General features: G+C 45.6%; 4 non-coding genes and 1 pseudogene across 4 annotated transcripts; all 5 read left to right on the top strand.

The window, feature by feature from the left end:
• The first annotated feature begins 1,515 nt into the window (after positions 1-1,515).
• LOC130318779 (U2 spliceosomal RNA) lies at positions 1,516-1,733 on the top strand (annotated as a pseudogene).
• Positions 1,734-7,122: 5,389 nt separating this feature from the next.
• Positions 7,123-7,308, top strand: LOC130318775 (U2 spliceosomal RNA). The gene has a single exon (XR_008865234.1). It is a non-coding gene; the product is annotated as a U2 spliceosomal RNA (small nuclear RNA).
• A 2,088-nt stretch (positions 7,309-9,396) lies between these two features.
• LOC130318765 (U2 spliceosomal RNA) lies at positions 9,397-9,587 on the top strand. Its single transcript, XR_008865225.1, has one exon. It is a non-coding gene; the product is annotated as a U2 spliceosomal RNA (small nuclear RNA).
• A 2,089-nt stretch (positions 9,588-11,676) lies between these two features.
• LOC130318764 (U2 spliceosomal RNA) lies at positions 11,677-11,867 on the top strand. Its single transcript, XR_008865224.1, has one exon. It is a non-coding gene; the product is annotated as a U2 spliceosomal RNA (small nuclear RNA).
• Positions 11,868-13,958: 2,091 nt separating this feature from the next.
• On the top strand, positions 13,959-14,149 carry LOC130318762 (U2 spliceosomal RNA). The gene has a single exon (XR_008865223.1). It is a non-coding gene; the product is annotated as a U2 spliceosomal RNA (small nuclear RNA).
• The last annotated feature ends 1,249 nt before the right edge of the window (positions 14,150-15,398 follow it).

Raw genomic sequence — 15,398 nt, 5'->3', positions numbered from 1 at the left:
CTAATGGATTGGTCATCAGCTGGCTGTCTATGTCCCGCATCAATATAGACCAAAGTACAGAGGGTTAGGCTATGCTATTGTGCACCTACCTGATGCATCAGAAGGTGCGAGGCCCTTGCTAAATTCTGTGCACAGACTTTGAGATCTATACTTTAGACTGTATCTAAACCTGCTCCAACATGGACTGACATTCTGGCCTACTTTCAGCCGATGCGACTTGTCTGTCGCTGAACAGTCGCTTTTTATGTATTCAGCACCTATGTATAATGTTGTAAAAATGCTCTAGAAGCTAAAGTCGCAGAAATGTCACACATATTTGGCCTGCAACTTTCTGTGCGACAAATTCAGACAGGAAAAATCAGTATAAATCCTTAGAAAATTATCCCCCAGTGTCTCCATCTGCTGGCGGTATTGAATAAGCATTGCTGCACTGATGGGGTATGCATTAGACGAAAAAAAAGAAGAAAAAGAAGAATAATACGCCCAGAAAAGAGGCGAAAAGGAGAAAAACGTAAAAAAACGTGAAAAAAAAGTAAGAGGAAGAGAAGGGAAAAAAAGGTGGAAATGGGTTTAAAAGTGATTTCGGCGGAGAAATATATATATATATATATATATATATATATATATATATATATATATATACGCGCACACACACACATATATATAAACGTATTCTCCGTTGAGATATTGCAGCCGCTGCTGTGTCCAGGCCCAGGAGCCTTAGCACTGTGCTGTGATGTCACTCAATACCACTGACATCACTAGGTGTAAACAACATCTCTCCTTTGCTGTGTATGTGACTATGGAGCTGTTTGGTGATGTCGTCTATTATGGCCTTCATAGAAGCAACAGGAGATTGTTGCATCCATCTAGAACCCTCAGAACTACAGTGCTATGATGTCACTCACTTCCACAGGCCTTGCAGAGTGTAAACAACAACAACCCAGCTTTGTTGTGTATGTAACCATAGGGATTTGTGATGTCACCTAGAACCTTCACAGCAGCGACAGCTTTATGAGGAGCATCAGCACTGCTCTGCCTGAGCAGAACCATCACCGCCATAGGTTGTCAAATAACCCGGATTTAACCCACACAGGTAAGTCCAATGGGGTGCAGGCATGTCCTCTATGCTTACAGCTTCCCGTGGGTGTTGGTTTGATACCGTTTGGGGACAGCCAAGGAGGCATCTGCAGGCAACAAAGGTAGGTGTGTGCTTGTGTGTGTGTTTCCTATGCAGATCCTAAGCCCAGTGTCACATGCAAGTAGGAGGAGTAAGAAGGGTTCCTGGCAAATCCGGGTTATGGATTGCATTTAAAAAGGCCCCGTGGGAGTGCAATGGGCCCCTGTCTTGCTGCTTAGCAATAATGGTATGGGTTTAGGTTCTGCTGTGTGTACTGGTGGTTGACTGCCCCCCAGCCCAGAGTGTGCATGGAAAATTGTCTGGCAGCCTCCCTGACAGCAAGCAGTGATAGTGCCCATGAAGGGGACCTTGTTGGGCCCGCCCCTTTCACGGTTATCGCTTCTCGGCCTTTTGGCTAAGATCAAGTGTAGTATCTGCATTTGGTCTGGTCGGAAGGTGTCTGTGGTACCCCGCTTCTCGGCCTTGGGGGATTGTCTCTCCTTACGGAGGGACTTCACCCCCTTGCTGCTATTGGGGAGCGGGCTTAGTCCACGGACAACGGGTTGCGATCCCCCTGTCTCTGGGACCTTGTGTCTCAGAAGGCATTTTCGGTACGTTGAGCGTTACCTGTAGCTTCGGAAGCACCTAGGGTACCCCCGACCTCTGCCTTGGGTAAGGGTTCCGCTTTTATAGCGGGATTCCGAGCCCCTGCTGCTATTGGGGAAGGGGCTTAGTCCCTGGGTGTGGAAGATGCCGTTCTCCTGGGCTTTCCCCTCTGGGGAAATGTCGATGCGAAATACCATCCGCATAGAGGTGTCGGAGAGCCATCGTCAGTTGAAGAACCTCCGCTTCATTGCGGAGGTGATTCTTCTTGACTACTTCCGCCTCAATAGGGAGGACATCCTGTGTCTAAATGACCAGGAAAGCCGTGGCCTGTATACCGTCACCTTCACGGCCACGGCGTGTTGCGATAACATCTATGCAACCTTGTCTGGTGCGGACCAGAGGGACGATCGACTCGACGGTCTTTCGTTCCAGTTCCTCTATGGTGAGGAACATATACCGTTGGTGGTGGCTATGCACAGCCCTCATGTGACCACGGAGGATATAGCCACTTTTCTTCGGCGATACTGCGAAGAGGTGCGATTCGCAAACAAAATCTTGAACTCCGTGCGGTTCTGGAACGGCAAGAGGAAGTTCTGGGTCAAGCTCCGTAAGGATCCCGGTGGTATTGGGGGTCTTTGCCATCCGCCCCCAAATTTTGCCATCGGGAGAGTTCGGGGCTTCCTGTTCTATCCTCAAATGCCTATGTATTGCCGAAATTGCTTGAGGTTTGGCCACACCCAGGAGACCTGCGGCGCGGAGCGTGTGATTCGCTGCAATAGGTGTGGCCAAGAAGGTCACATAGCCTCAAGATGTAGCCATACGATAAGGTGCAACCTCTGCGGAGAGGAAAATCACGATTTTAATTCCTGTCCCCATAAAGCAAAAACTACGATGGGTGGGTCAAGGCTGGGCCCACCCAAAGAGGGGACAGGACAAAAGACGTCCTTTTTTAAGATGCCCAAACCCCAGATGGCAGGTACTGATGGGTCCAGGCCCAAGACCTCTGGTGCTCCATCGGGGGGCCCACCGGTGGTAGTGCTAGGGGGAGGCCATGGGGATTCCACGAAGCCCGGGCGGGTGATCGAGTTTACTGCCCGGGAAATTGAAAGACGTCGATCGACTTCCTACCTGGCTCAAGAGCCCGCCGAAACTTCTGAAGGGGGCTCACCTGTGGCGGGTGGCAGCCGACGGTCCTCGGTGGGGGCAAAAGTGGACCCAAAATTGCAGCATAAGCCAGGTACTGGCTTGGCCCAGGGTCGCCCTGCTCCGGACGAAGAGGCCCCGGTGAAAGCCCGCCGGAAGGGGAGCCAGGTGGCCAGGTCTGAGCCCGGTCCTGTTACTCCGCCTATACAGGACAGGGCCAAGAAGACAAGTGGCGCCAAACCAGGGTTTGCTGCCCCGCCAGCAGTGGACCCGGTGGGTAAAACTGGCCATCGTCGATCGATGGGGAAGTTGGAGCAACAGTCCTCAGCAACGCTTGCTGGGGAACAAGCGATGAAAACTTCCCAAGGTAGCGGCAAAGGTTCCGGAAAAGAGGCCTCACAGGCCCCTGTGCAGCAGTTCCAGTCGTCAAATGATGAAAGAAGACGCAGATCCATCAGCCGGGGGCCAGAGATTACATCGAGTGAGAGCAACACAGAGGATATGGACAGCAGTGTGACATTTAAAAGACAAAGAGAAGAAGAAGAGGAAGACATTCAAAGGAAAGCGGCGTGCCGTAGTTCGGACGAGAGCGAGCTCAGGGTCGGGGCATCATCGATCTCAAGCTCCGACCCTCAGAACATCAAGGAGCTGATGACCCCGCAGGCGGGGGATGACGGTACGCAGCTTATTATTGACTTTGATTCTCCAAGCACGGACTCTCCATAAACTATGCCTATCCCTGTAAAAATTGCCTCACTCAATGTGAGGTCCTTAAAGAGCCCTGATCGCAGGGCTGCTTTATTTTCTTATCTAGAGACATGTGACTTTGACCTTTGCCTGCTACAAGAATGTGGAATCCCTAGTAAAATGGACTATAAAGACTTAAAAGAAGACTGGAAGCTGGGCCCATCCATATGGTCCGGTGCAAATGACTGTCGTTCTGTGGGTGTTGGGCTGCTCTGCCGAGGCCAGTCCTTTTCTATTCATACAGTAACTGAGATTGTGCCTGGCAGAGCTCTTTTAATTCATCTATATTTTAATGGACTTTTAATTCGTGTTTTAAATGTGTATGCCCCTCCTGATAAACAGGAGCGGGCAGAACTATTTGAAATTTTACCACTGTTTTGTGTTGGGTCTTCCCCCCTGCTGGTGGGAGGTGATTTTAACTGCATACGTGATGGGGAACACCGGCAGGGTGGGGATATTAATCGTAAAGACCGCACTTCTTACCTGCTTAAAAATTTTATTGATGATTTTAATTTGAAAGATTGCTGGAAGGATCTCTTGCCGGAGGACCCAGGCGCCACATGGTCCAATGGAAGAGTGAGCTCCAGAATCGATTTTATTTTTTCCTCTAGAGCTTTTAAACCCCTGAAATGCACGCTCGAGCAGAATATCTTCTCTGATCATAAGCTCCTCTTGGTGGGCCTGGAGCTAGAGGGGGAGCAAAAAGCAAAAAGGGGCCTCTGGAGATTAAACACCACACTCCTAGAGGACCCTGAGATAAAAGAGGAGTTTGTGCGGACCTACCAATGCTGGCAATCACAAAGAAAACCCCACGAGCCTATGCTGCACTGGTGGGAGGGCACCAAATCTAAAATCAGATTTTTTTTTATCAAAGCAGGTAAGAAGAAGGCAAAAATGGAAAAACAGTGGTTTTATGTTCTTAACATGCGTTTAAATGTACTTTTTAAATTGAAAGAAGCTGGTATGGATGTAGAAAATGATATTTTAAACCTTAAAACTGAAATAAAACATGCCATAGAAAAGAAAGGGAAACAAATCATTTTTAACTCACATGTGCAGCACCTGGAGGAGGGCGAGAAATGTTCCCGTTTCTTTTTTAAAAAAGTGATGAATAGGAGGGATATCATCCAAAACCTTGAGGGTGAATCCACTCCAAAAGGCATGTTAGATGCAGTTTTTAACTTCTACCAGCTTCTTTTTAATAAGAAAGATCTTAATCCATCCTTTTTAGAACATGTTCTTAATTCCCTTGATTTTAAGCTAGATGTTTTAGACCAGGAGGTTTTATCCCGTGATCTTAACTTAGATGAACTTTTATTTGTTTTTAAAAGTTTTTCTAGTGGGAAGGCCCCTGGGGAAGATGGTTTACCCATCGAATTTTATTTAGCTTTTTGGGATATTTTAAAGGATGATATGGTTTTATTGTATAAAGAAACTTTTATTGTTAATGAACTTCCCCCTTCCTGGAGGAGGGGGATTGTATCATTACTTTTTAAAAAGGGTGAAAAGGATATGCTAAAAAATTGGCGCCCCATCACACTTTTAAATGTTGATTATAAAGTTTTAGCCAAGTTATTAGCTGTCCGTTTTAAACCTTTTATTCATAAATTAATTCACCCAAATCAGGTTTGTGGGGTACCTGGAAGGTCTATAGCTGAATCCCTAAATATTTTAAGAGATGTTTTATGGTATTTTAAGGATAGAAATCAAACTGTAGCAATTTTATCCTTAGACTTTGAAAAAGCCTTTGATAGGGTCTCCCATGAATACCTGTTTTTAGTTCTTAAAAAGATGGCAGTGCCTGAAACGATTTTAAGCCGAATCATGCTTTTATACCGATCCTGTTTTAGTCAAGTCTCTGTTAATGGCTTTTTAACCAGCGGTGTTCCTCTTTTATCAGGTGTCAAACAGGGCTGCCCCCTGTCCCCACTCCTTTTTATTTGCGCAATCGAACCACTGATGGCCCTCCTCAGAAAAGACCGGGTAGTAAGAGGCGTACCGATACCTGGTGGAGGAGGGACCCATCTAAAGGTGTTGGGGTACATGGATGATGTCACCATACTGTGCCCGGACTCTCCATCCATGAGGGGGGCATTGAGGAACACCAGCTATTTCTGCGAGGTCTCTGGTTTTAAGCTAAACACAGATAAATGTGACTGTTTTTATATTGGCTCCTGGGATTCATCCATCACCCCAGGAGTCACAATGCAACAGGATCAAATTAAAGTTTTAGGTATTGTTTTTAACCAGGTCAATGATGGGAGCCCTAACTGGGATTCAGCTATAGCTAAGATGGAGAAGAAGATTTTAATGTGGAATCTTAGAAACCTTACCATGGAGGGGAAGATTTTAATAATAAAGATGGTTTTACTCCCTATTATGCTATACATTGCCATGGTATTTCCTCCATCTATTTTATACATTAAAAAAGTAACTAGAATTGTTTTTACTTTTTTATGGGGTTCAAAAATGGAGAAATTAAAGCGTGATTTTATGTACAAAAGTAAAGATAATGGCGGGAAAGATGTTCCTAACCTTTTTACTTTCTTTTACATAAAGTATTTCTGTTTCTGTTTTAAAATTATTAAATCCGATGGCATTTTTAGCTGCTTTTTAAGGTACGCTGCGGGCATGGTTTTTAAAAGATGGTTGCGCATCCCTCTGAACGCTCCGGTGCTTCTGTGTCCCCCAAAACATTATGTGGTGTTGGAAAAGACAGTCAGGCTCCTAGGTCTCCAAGATTTGGAGCCTGACATACTGGGGGACCAGAGAAAGGTATCAAAGGTCCTCAGGCGGAGTGAGGTTACCCTGGCAGTGTCCAATTTCACACAGGCAAGATCCAAAAAGGTATGGCGGAACGTGTACGGGAAGTTTCTGGCGAATGTACACAGGGATCTTGCCTGGGCAATCGTCCACCAGTGCCTCCCTACTCGTGAGTTTCAGCACAGGCGAGGACTGGTGGCGAGAGCCAAGTGCCCGAGAGATGGCTGCGGAGTGGACGAAACGGTGCTGCACATATTTTGGAACTGCCCTTTTGCACGGGAGCTTTGGAGGAAGGTAGGCCCACTTTTGAAGTGGGCCTGCGGCCTAAAAGATTTTAATCACGAATGTGTCTTTTACGGTCTTTTTAACTGCCCCAATTTTAAACAGCAGATGATCTGCTGGATGATTATTAATTGTTTTAAAAATGCCATCTGGAAAGTTAGGAACATCTTACTTTTTAAACATGATTTTATTGATGTTAAAAACTGTATAAAGCTGGCCCTGAGTGAGATGTACATCTATTACCTAAGAGACAAGAAACAGTTGGGGGCCAGCGAGGCAGCATCCATGTGGTGTCTGCCTCTATGGAACGAAATAACAGTATAATCAGTTTTTATGACATTTGTATAATGTTTTATCCTGCCATTTTTATTTTTTCTCCTTTTATTACTGGTTTTATTATTTGTATTTTAAAACTTTTGTGAACCTTTTATTATTTTGCATTTTAAATTTTGTATGGTTTCTTATTTATTCAATAAAATTTTGTTGAAACCTTATCTGTTCTTATCAGTTTAATATCTGATACGTCCCCTATCTGGGGACCATATATTAAATGGATTTTTGAGAACGGGGGCCGATTTCGAAGCTTGCTTCCGTCGCCCTATGCATTGACCCGATATGGCAGTATCTTCGGGTACAGTGCACCACCCCCTTACAGGGTTAAAAAGAAAGATTCCTACTTTCATTGCTACCTGCTTGCTGGCTAGCCAGCTAGCCAGCCCTGTGGGCCTTGCTGCTGCTGCTGCAGCCAAAAAACAAAAGGTGGTGCTGCTGCTGCTTCTGCTGCTTCTGCTTCTGCTTGTGTCTGGCCGCTGTTGGAGCGTCCAGGCACAGGACTTCTGCTGCTGCTGACTAAATGGCCTCCTTAATTGGATCATTTGAGTAGCCAGCACACCTGTGCAGGTAGGGCATGACATGATAGGCAGCTGCCTTGATAGCGGGTGGGTGCTGAATGTTCCTAATTGACAAAATAAGATTAATGCTTATGAAGAAATATAAAATCTCATCCCTTCCCCAATATCGCGCCACACCCCTACCCCTTAATTCCCTGGTTGAACTTGATGGACATATGTCTTTTTTCGACCGTACTAACTATGTAACTATGTAACATAACATGGGGGGGGTCTCCTGGCTGTTCACACAGGTGTGTCATTGCTGTACATTGACCATGCATTGCTTCTGTGGTATTGCAAAGGCAAAGACAAATGCTTCCAGCCATCCATTGCACTAATGGATTGGTCATCAGCTGGCTGTCTATGTCCCGCATCAATATAGACCAAAGTACAGAGGGTTAGGCTATGCTATTGTGCACCTACCTGATGCATCAGAAGGTGCGAGGCCCTTGCTAAATTCTGTGCACAGACTTTGAGATCTATACTTTAGACTGTATCTAAACCTGCTCCAACATGGACTGACATTCTGGCCTACTTTCAGCCGATGCGACTTGTCTGTCGCTGAACAGTCGCTTTTTATGTATTCAGCACCTATGTATAATGTTGTAAAAATGCTCTAGAAGCTAAAGTCGCAGAAATGTCACACATATTTGGCCTGCAACTTTCTGTGCGACAAATTCAGACAGGAAAAATCAGTATAAATCCTTAGAAAATTATCCCCCAGTGTCTCCATCTGCTGGCGGTATTGAATAAGCATTGCTGCACTGATGGGGTATGCATTAGACGAAAAAAAAGAAGAAAAAGAAGAATAATACGCCCAGAAAAGAGGCGAAAAGGAGAAAAACGTAAAAAAACGTGAAAAAAAAGTAAGAGGAAGAGAAGGGAAAAAAAGGTGGAAATGGGTTTAAAAGTGATTTCGGCGGAGAAATATATATATATATATATATATATATATATATATATATATATATACGCGCACACACACACATATATATAAACGTATTCTCCGTTGAGATATTGCAGCCGCTGCTGTGTCCAGGCCCAGGAGCCTTAGCACTGTGCTGTGATGTCACTCAATACCACTGACATCACTAGGTGTAAACAACATCTCTCCTTTGCTGTGTATGTGACTATGGAGCTGTTTGGTGATGTCGTCTATTATGGCCTTCATAGAAGCAACAGGAGATTGTTGCATCCATCTAGAACCCTCAGAACTACAGTGCTATGATGTCACTCACTTCCACAGGCCTTGCAGAGTGTAAACAACAACAACCCAGCTTTGTTGTGTATGTAACCATAGGGATTTGTGATGTCACCTAGAACCTTCACAGCAGCGACAGCTTTATGAGGAGCATCAGCACTGCTCTGCCTGAGCAGAACCATCACCGCCATAGGTTGTCAAATAACCCGGATTTAACCCACACAGGTAAGTCCAATGGGGTGCAGGCATGTCCTCTATGCTTACAGCTTCCCGTGGGTGTTGGTTTGATACCGTTTGGGGACAGCCAAGGAGGCATCTGCAGGCAACAAAGGTAGGTGTGTGCTTGTGTGTGTGTTTCCTATGCAGATCCTAAGCCCAGTGTCACATGCAAGTAGGAGGAGTAAGAAGGGTTCCTGGCAAATCCGGGTTATGGATTGCATTTAAAAAGGCCCCGTGGGAGTGCAATGGGCCCCTGTCTTGCTGCTTAGCAATAATGGTATGGGTTTAGGTTCTGCTGTGTGTACTGGTGGTTGACTGCCCCCCAGCCCAGAGTGTGCATGGAAAATTGTCTGGCAGCCTCCCTGACAGCAAGCAGTGATAGTGCCCATGAAGGGGACCTTGTTGGGCCCGCCCCTTTCACGGTTATCGCTTCTCGGCCTTTTGGCTAAGATCAAGTGTAGTATCTGTTCTTATCAGTTTAATATCTGATACGTCCCCTATCTGGGGACCATATATTAAATGGATTTTTGAGAACGGGGGCCGATTTCGAAGCTTGCTTCCGTCGCCCTATGCATTGACCCGATATGGCAGTATCTTCGGGTACAGTGCACCACCCCCTTACAGGGTTAAAAAGAAAGATTCCTACTTTCATTGCTACCTGCTTGCTGGCTAGCCAGCTAGCCAGCCCTGTGGGCCTTGCTGCTGCTGCTGCAGCCAAAAAACAAAAGGTGGTGCTGCTGCTGCTTCTGCTGCTTCTGCTTCTGCTTGTGTCTGGCCGCTGTTGGAGCGTCCAGGCACAGGACTTCTGCTGCTGCTGACTAAATGGCCTCCTTAATTGGATCATTTGAGTAGCCAGCACACCTGTGCAGGTAGGGCATGACATGATAGGCAGCTGCCTTGATAGCGGGTGGGTGCTGAATGTTCCTAATTGACAAAATAAGATTAATGCTTATGAAGAAATATAAAATCTCATCCCTTCCCCAATATCGCGCCACACCCCTACCCCTTAATTCCCTGGTTGAACTTGATGGACATATGTCTTTTTTCGACCGTACTAACTATGTAACTATGTAACATAACATGGGGGGGGTCTCCTGGCTGTTCACACAGGTGTGTCATTGCTGTACATTGACCATGCATTGCTTCTGTGGTATTGCAAAGGCAAAGACAAATGCTTCCAGCCATCCATTGCACTAATGGATTGGTCATCAGCTGGCTGTCTATGTCCCGCATCAATATAGACCAAAGTACAGAGGGTTAGGCTATGCTATTGTGCACCTACCTGATGCATCAGAAGGTGCGAGGCCCTTGCTAAATTCTGTGCACAGACTTTGAGATCTATACTTTAGACTGTATCTAAACCTGCTCCAACATGGACTGACATTCTGGCCTACTTTCAGCCGATGCGACTTGTCTGTCGCTGAACAGTCGCTTTTTATGTATTCAGCACCTATGTATAATGTTGTAAAAATGCTCTAGAAGCTAAAGTCGCAGAAATGTCACACATATTTGGCCTGCAACTTTCTGTGCGACAAATTCAGACAGGAAAAATCAGTATAAATCCTTAGAAAATTATCCCCCAGTGTCTCCAATCTGCTGGCGGTATTGAATAAGCATTGCTGCACTGATGGGGTATGCATTAGACGAAAAAAAAGAAGAAAAAGAAGAATAATACGCCCAGAAAAGAGGCGAAAAGGAGAAAAACGTAAAAAAACGTGAAAAAAAAGTAAGAGGAAGAGAAGGGAAAAAAAGGTGGAAATGGGTTTAAAAGTGATTTCGGCGGAGAAATATATATATATATATATATATATATATATATATATATATATATACGCGCACACACACACATATATATAAACGTATTCTCCGTTGAGATATTGCAGCCGCTGCTGTGTCCAGGCCCAGGAGCCTTAGCACTGTGCTGTGATGTCACTCAATACCACTGACATCACTAGGTGTAAACAACATCTCTCCTTTGCTGTGTATGTGACTATGGAGCTGTTTGGTGATGTCGTCTATTATGGCCTTCATAGAAGCAACAGGAGATTGTTGCATCCATCTAGAACCCTCAGAACTACAGTGCTATGATGTCACTCACTTCCACAGGCCTTGCAGAGTGTAAACAACAACAACCCAGCTTTGTTGTGTATGTAACCATAGGGATTTGTGATGTCACCTAGAACCTTCACAGCAGCGACAGCTTTATGAGGAGCATCAGCACTGCTCTGCCTGAGCAGAACCATCACCGCCATAGGTTGTCAAATAACCCGGATTTAACCCACACAGGTAAGTCCAATGGGGTGCAGGCATGTCCTCTATGCTTACAGCTTCCCGTGGGTGTTGGTTTGATACCGTTTGGGGACAGCCAAGGAGGCATCTGCAGGCAACAAAGGTAGGTGTGTGCTTGTGTGTGTGTTTCCTATGCAGATCCTAAGCCCAGTGTCACATGCAAGTAGGAGGAGTAAGAAGGGTTCCTGGCAAATCCGGGTTATGGATTGCATTTAAAAAGGCCCCGTGGGAGTGCAATGGGCCCCTGTCTTGCTGCTTAGCAATAATGGTATGGGTTTAGGTTCTGCTGTGTGTACTGGTGGTTGACTGCCCCCCAGCCCAGAGTGTGCATGGAAAATTGTCTGGCAGCCTCCCTGACAGCAAGCAGTGATAGTGCCCATGAAGGGGACCTTGTTGGGCCCGCCCCTTTCACGGTTATCGCTTCTCGGCCTTTTGGCTAAGATCAAGTGTAGTATCTGTTCTTATCAGTTTAATATCTGATACGTCCCCTATCTGGGGACCATATATTAAATGGATTTTTGAGAACGGGGGCCGATTTCGAAGCTTGCTTCCGTCGCCCTATGCATTGACCCGATATGGCAGTATCTTCGGGTACAGTGCACCACCCCCTTACAGGGTTAAAAAGAAAGATTCCTACTTTCATTGCTACCTGCTTGCTGGCTAGCCAGCTAGCCAGCCCTGTGGGCCTTGCTGCTGCTGCTGCAGCCAAAAAACAAAAGGTGGTGCTGCTGCTGCTTCTGCTGCTTCTGCTTCTGCTTGTGTCTGGCCGCTGTTGGAGCGTCCAGGCACAGGACTTCTGCTGCTGCTGACTAAATGGCCTCCTTAATTGGATCATTTGAGTAGCCAGCACACCTGTGCAGGTAGGGCATGACATGATAGGCAGCTGCCTTGATAGCGGGTGGGTGCTGAATGTTCCTAATTGACAAAATAAGATTAATGCTTATGAAGAAATATAAAATCTCATCCCTTCCCCAATATCGCGCCACACCCCTACCCCTTAATTCCCTGGTTGAACTTGATGGACATATGTCTTTTTTCGACCGTACTAACTATGTAACTATGTAACATAACATGGGGGGGGTCTCCTGGCTGTTCACACAGGTGTGTCATTGCTGTACATTGACCATGCATTGCTTCTGTGGTATTGCAAAGGCAAAGACAAATGCTTCCAGCCATCCATTGCACTAATGGATTGGTCATCAGCTGGCTGTCTATGTCCCGCATCAATATAGACCAAAGTACAGAGGGTTAGGCTATGCTATTGTGCACCTACCTGATGCATCAGAAGGTGCGAGGCCCTTGCTAAATTCTGTGCACAGACTTTGAGATCTATACTTTAGACTGTATCTAAACCTGCTCCAACATGGACTGACATTCTGGCCTACTTTCAGCCGATGCGACTTGTCTGTCGCTGAACAGTCGCTTTTTATGTATTCAGCACCTATGTATAATGTTGTAAAAATGCTCTAGAAGCTAAAGTCGCAGAAATGTCACACATATTTGGCCTGCAACTTTCTGTGCGACAAATTCAGACAGGAAAAATCAGTATAAATCCTTAGAAAATTATCCCCCAGTGTCTCCATCTGCTGGCGGTATTGAATAAGCATTGCTGCACTGATGGGGTATGCATTAGACGAAAAAAAAGAAGAAAAAGAAGAATAATACGCCCAGAAAAGAGGCGAAAAGGAGAAAAACGTAAAAAAACGTGAAAAAAAAGTAAGAGGAAGAGAAGGGAAAAAAAGGTGGAAATGGGTTTAAAAGTGATTTCGGCGGAGAATATATATATATATATATATATATATATATATATATATATATATATATACGCGCACACACACACATATATATAAACGTATTCTCCGTTGAGATATTGCAGCCGCTGCTGTGTCCAGGCCCAGGAGCCTTAGCACTGTGCTGTGATGTCACTCAATACCACTGACATCACTAGGTGTAAACAACATCTCTCCTTTGCTGTGTATGTGACTATGGAGCTGTTTGGTGATGTCGTCTATTATGGCCTTCATAGAAGCAACAGGAGATTGTTGCATCCATCTAGAACCCTCAGAACTACAGTGCTATGATGTCACTCACTTCCACAGGCCTTGCAGAGTGTAAACAACAACAACCCAGCTTTGTTGTGTATGTAACCATAGGGATTTGTGATGTCACCTAGAACCTTCACAGCAGCGACAGCTTTATGAGGAGCATCAGCACTGCTCTGCCTGAGCAGAACCATCACCGCCATAGGTTGTCAAATAACCCGGATTTAACCCACACAGGTAAGTCCAATGGGGTGCAGGCATGTCCTCTATGCTTACAGCTTCCCGTGGGTGTTGGTTTGATACCGTTTGGGGACAGCCAAGGAGGCATCTGCAGGCAACAAAGGTAGGTGTGTGCTTGTGTGTGTGTTTCCTATGCAGATCCTAAGCCCAGTGTCACATGCAAGTAGGAGGAGTAAGAAGGGTTCCTGGCAAATCCGGGTTATGGATTGCATTTAAAAAGGCCCCGTGGGAGTGCAATGGGCCCCTGTCTTGCTGCTTAGCAATAATGGTATGGGTTTAGGTTCTGCTGTGTGTACTGGTGGTTGACTGCCCCCCAGCCCAGAGTGTGCATGGAAAATTGTCTGGCAGCCTCCCTGACAGCAAGCAGTGATAGTGCCCATGAAGGGGACCTTGTTGGGCCCGCCCCTTTCGCGGTTATCGCTTCTCGGCCTTTTGGCTAAGATCAAGTGTAGTATCTGTTCTTATCAGTTTAATATCTGATACGTCCCCTATCTGGGGACCATATATTAAATGGATTTTTGAGAACGGGGGCCGATTTCGAAGCTTGCTTCCGTCGCCCTATGCATTGACCCGATATGGCAGTATCTTCGGGTACAGTGCACCACCCCCTTACAGGGTTAAAAAGAAAGATTCCTACTTTCATTGCTACCTGCTTGCTGGCTAGCCAGCTAGCCAGCCCTGTGGGCCTTGCTGCTGCTGCTGCAGCCAAAAAACAAAAGGTGGTGCTGCTGCTGCTTCTGCTTCTGCTTGTGTCTGGCCGCTGTTGGAGCGTCCAGGCACAGGACTTCTGCTGCTGCTGACTAAATGGCCTCCTTAATTGGATCATTTGAGTAGCCAGCACACCTGTGCAGGTAGGGCATGACATGATAGGCAGCTGCCTTGATAGCGGGTGGGTGCTGAATGTTCCTAATTGACAAAATAAGATTAATGCTTATGAAGAAATATAAAATCTCATCCCTTCCCCAATATCGCGCCACACCCCTACCCCTTAATTCCCTGGTTGAACTTGATGGACATATGTCTTTTTTCGACCGTACTAACTATGTAACTATGTAACATAACATGGGGGGGGTCTCCTGGCTGTTCACACAGGTGTGTCATTGCTGTACATTGACCATGCATTGCTTCTGTGGTATTGCAAAGGCAAAGACAAATGCTTCCAGCCATCCATTGCACTAATGGATTGGTCATCAGCTGGCTGTCTATGTCCCGCATCAATATAGACCAAAGTACAGAGGGTTAGGCTATGCTATTGTGCACCTACCTGATGCATCAGAAGGTGCGAGGCCCTTGCTAAATTCTGTGCACAGACTTTGAGATCTATACTTTAGACTGTATCTAAACCTGCTCCAACATGGACTGACATTCTGGCCTACTTTCAGCCGATGCGACTTGTCTGTCGCTGAACAGTCGCTTTTTATGTATTCAGCACCTATGTATAATGTTGTAAAAATGCTCTAGAAGCTAAAGTCGCAGAAATGTCACACATATTTGGCCTGCAACTTTCTGTGCGACAAATTCAGACAGGAAAAATCAGTATAAATCCTTAGAAAATTATCCCCCAGTGTCTCCATCTGCTGGCGGTATTGAATAAGCATTGCTGCACTGATGGGGTATGCATTAGACGAAAAAAAAGAAGAAAAAGAAGAATAATACGCCCAGAAAAGAGGCGAAAAGGAGAAAAACGTAAAAAAACGTGAAAAAAAAGTAAGAGGAAGAGAAGGGAAAAAAAGGTGGAAATGGGTTTAAAAGTGATTTCGGCGGAGAAATATATATATATATATATATATATATATATATATACGCGCACACACACACATATATATAAACGTATTCTCCGTTGAGATATTGCAGCC

Source organism: Hyla sarda, unplaced genomic scaffold, assembly GCF_029499605.1.
Source record: "Hyla sarda isolate aHylSar1 unplaced genomic scaffold, aHylSar1.hap1 scaffold_2072, whole genome shotgun sequence".
Taxonomy (NCBI): Eukaryota; Metazoa; Chordata; class Amphibia; order Anura; family Hylidae; genus Hyla; species Hyla sarda.
This window is presented reverse-complemented; position numbering and strand designations above follow the sequence as displayed.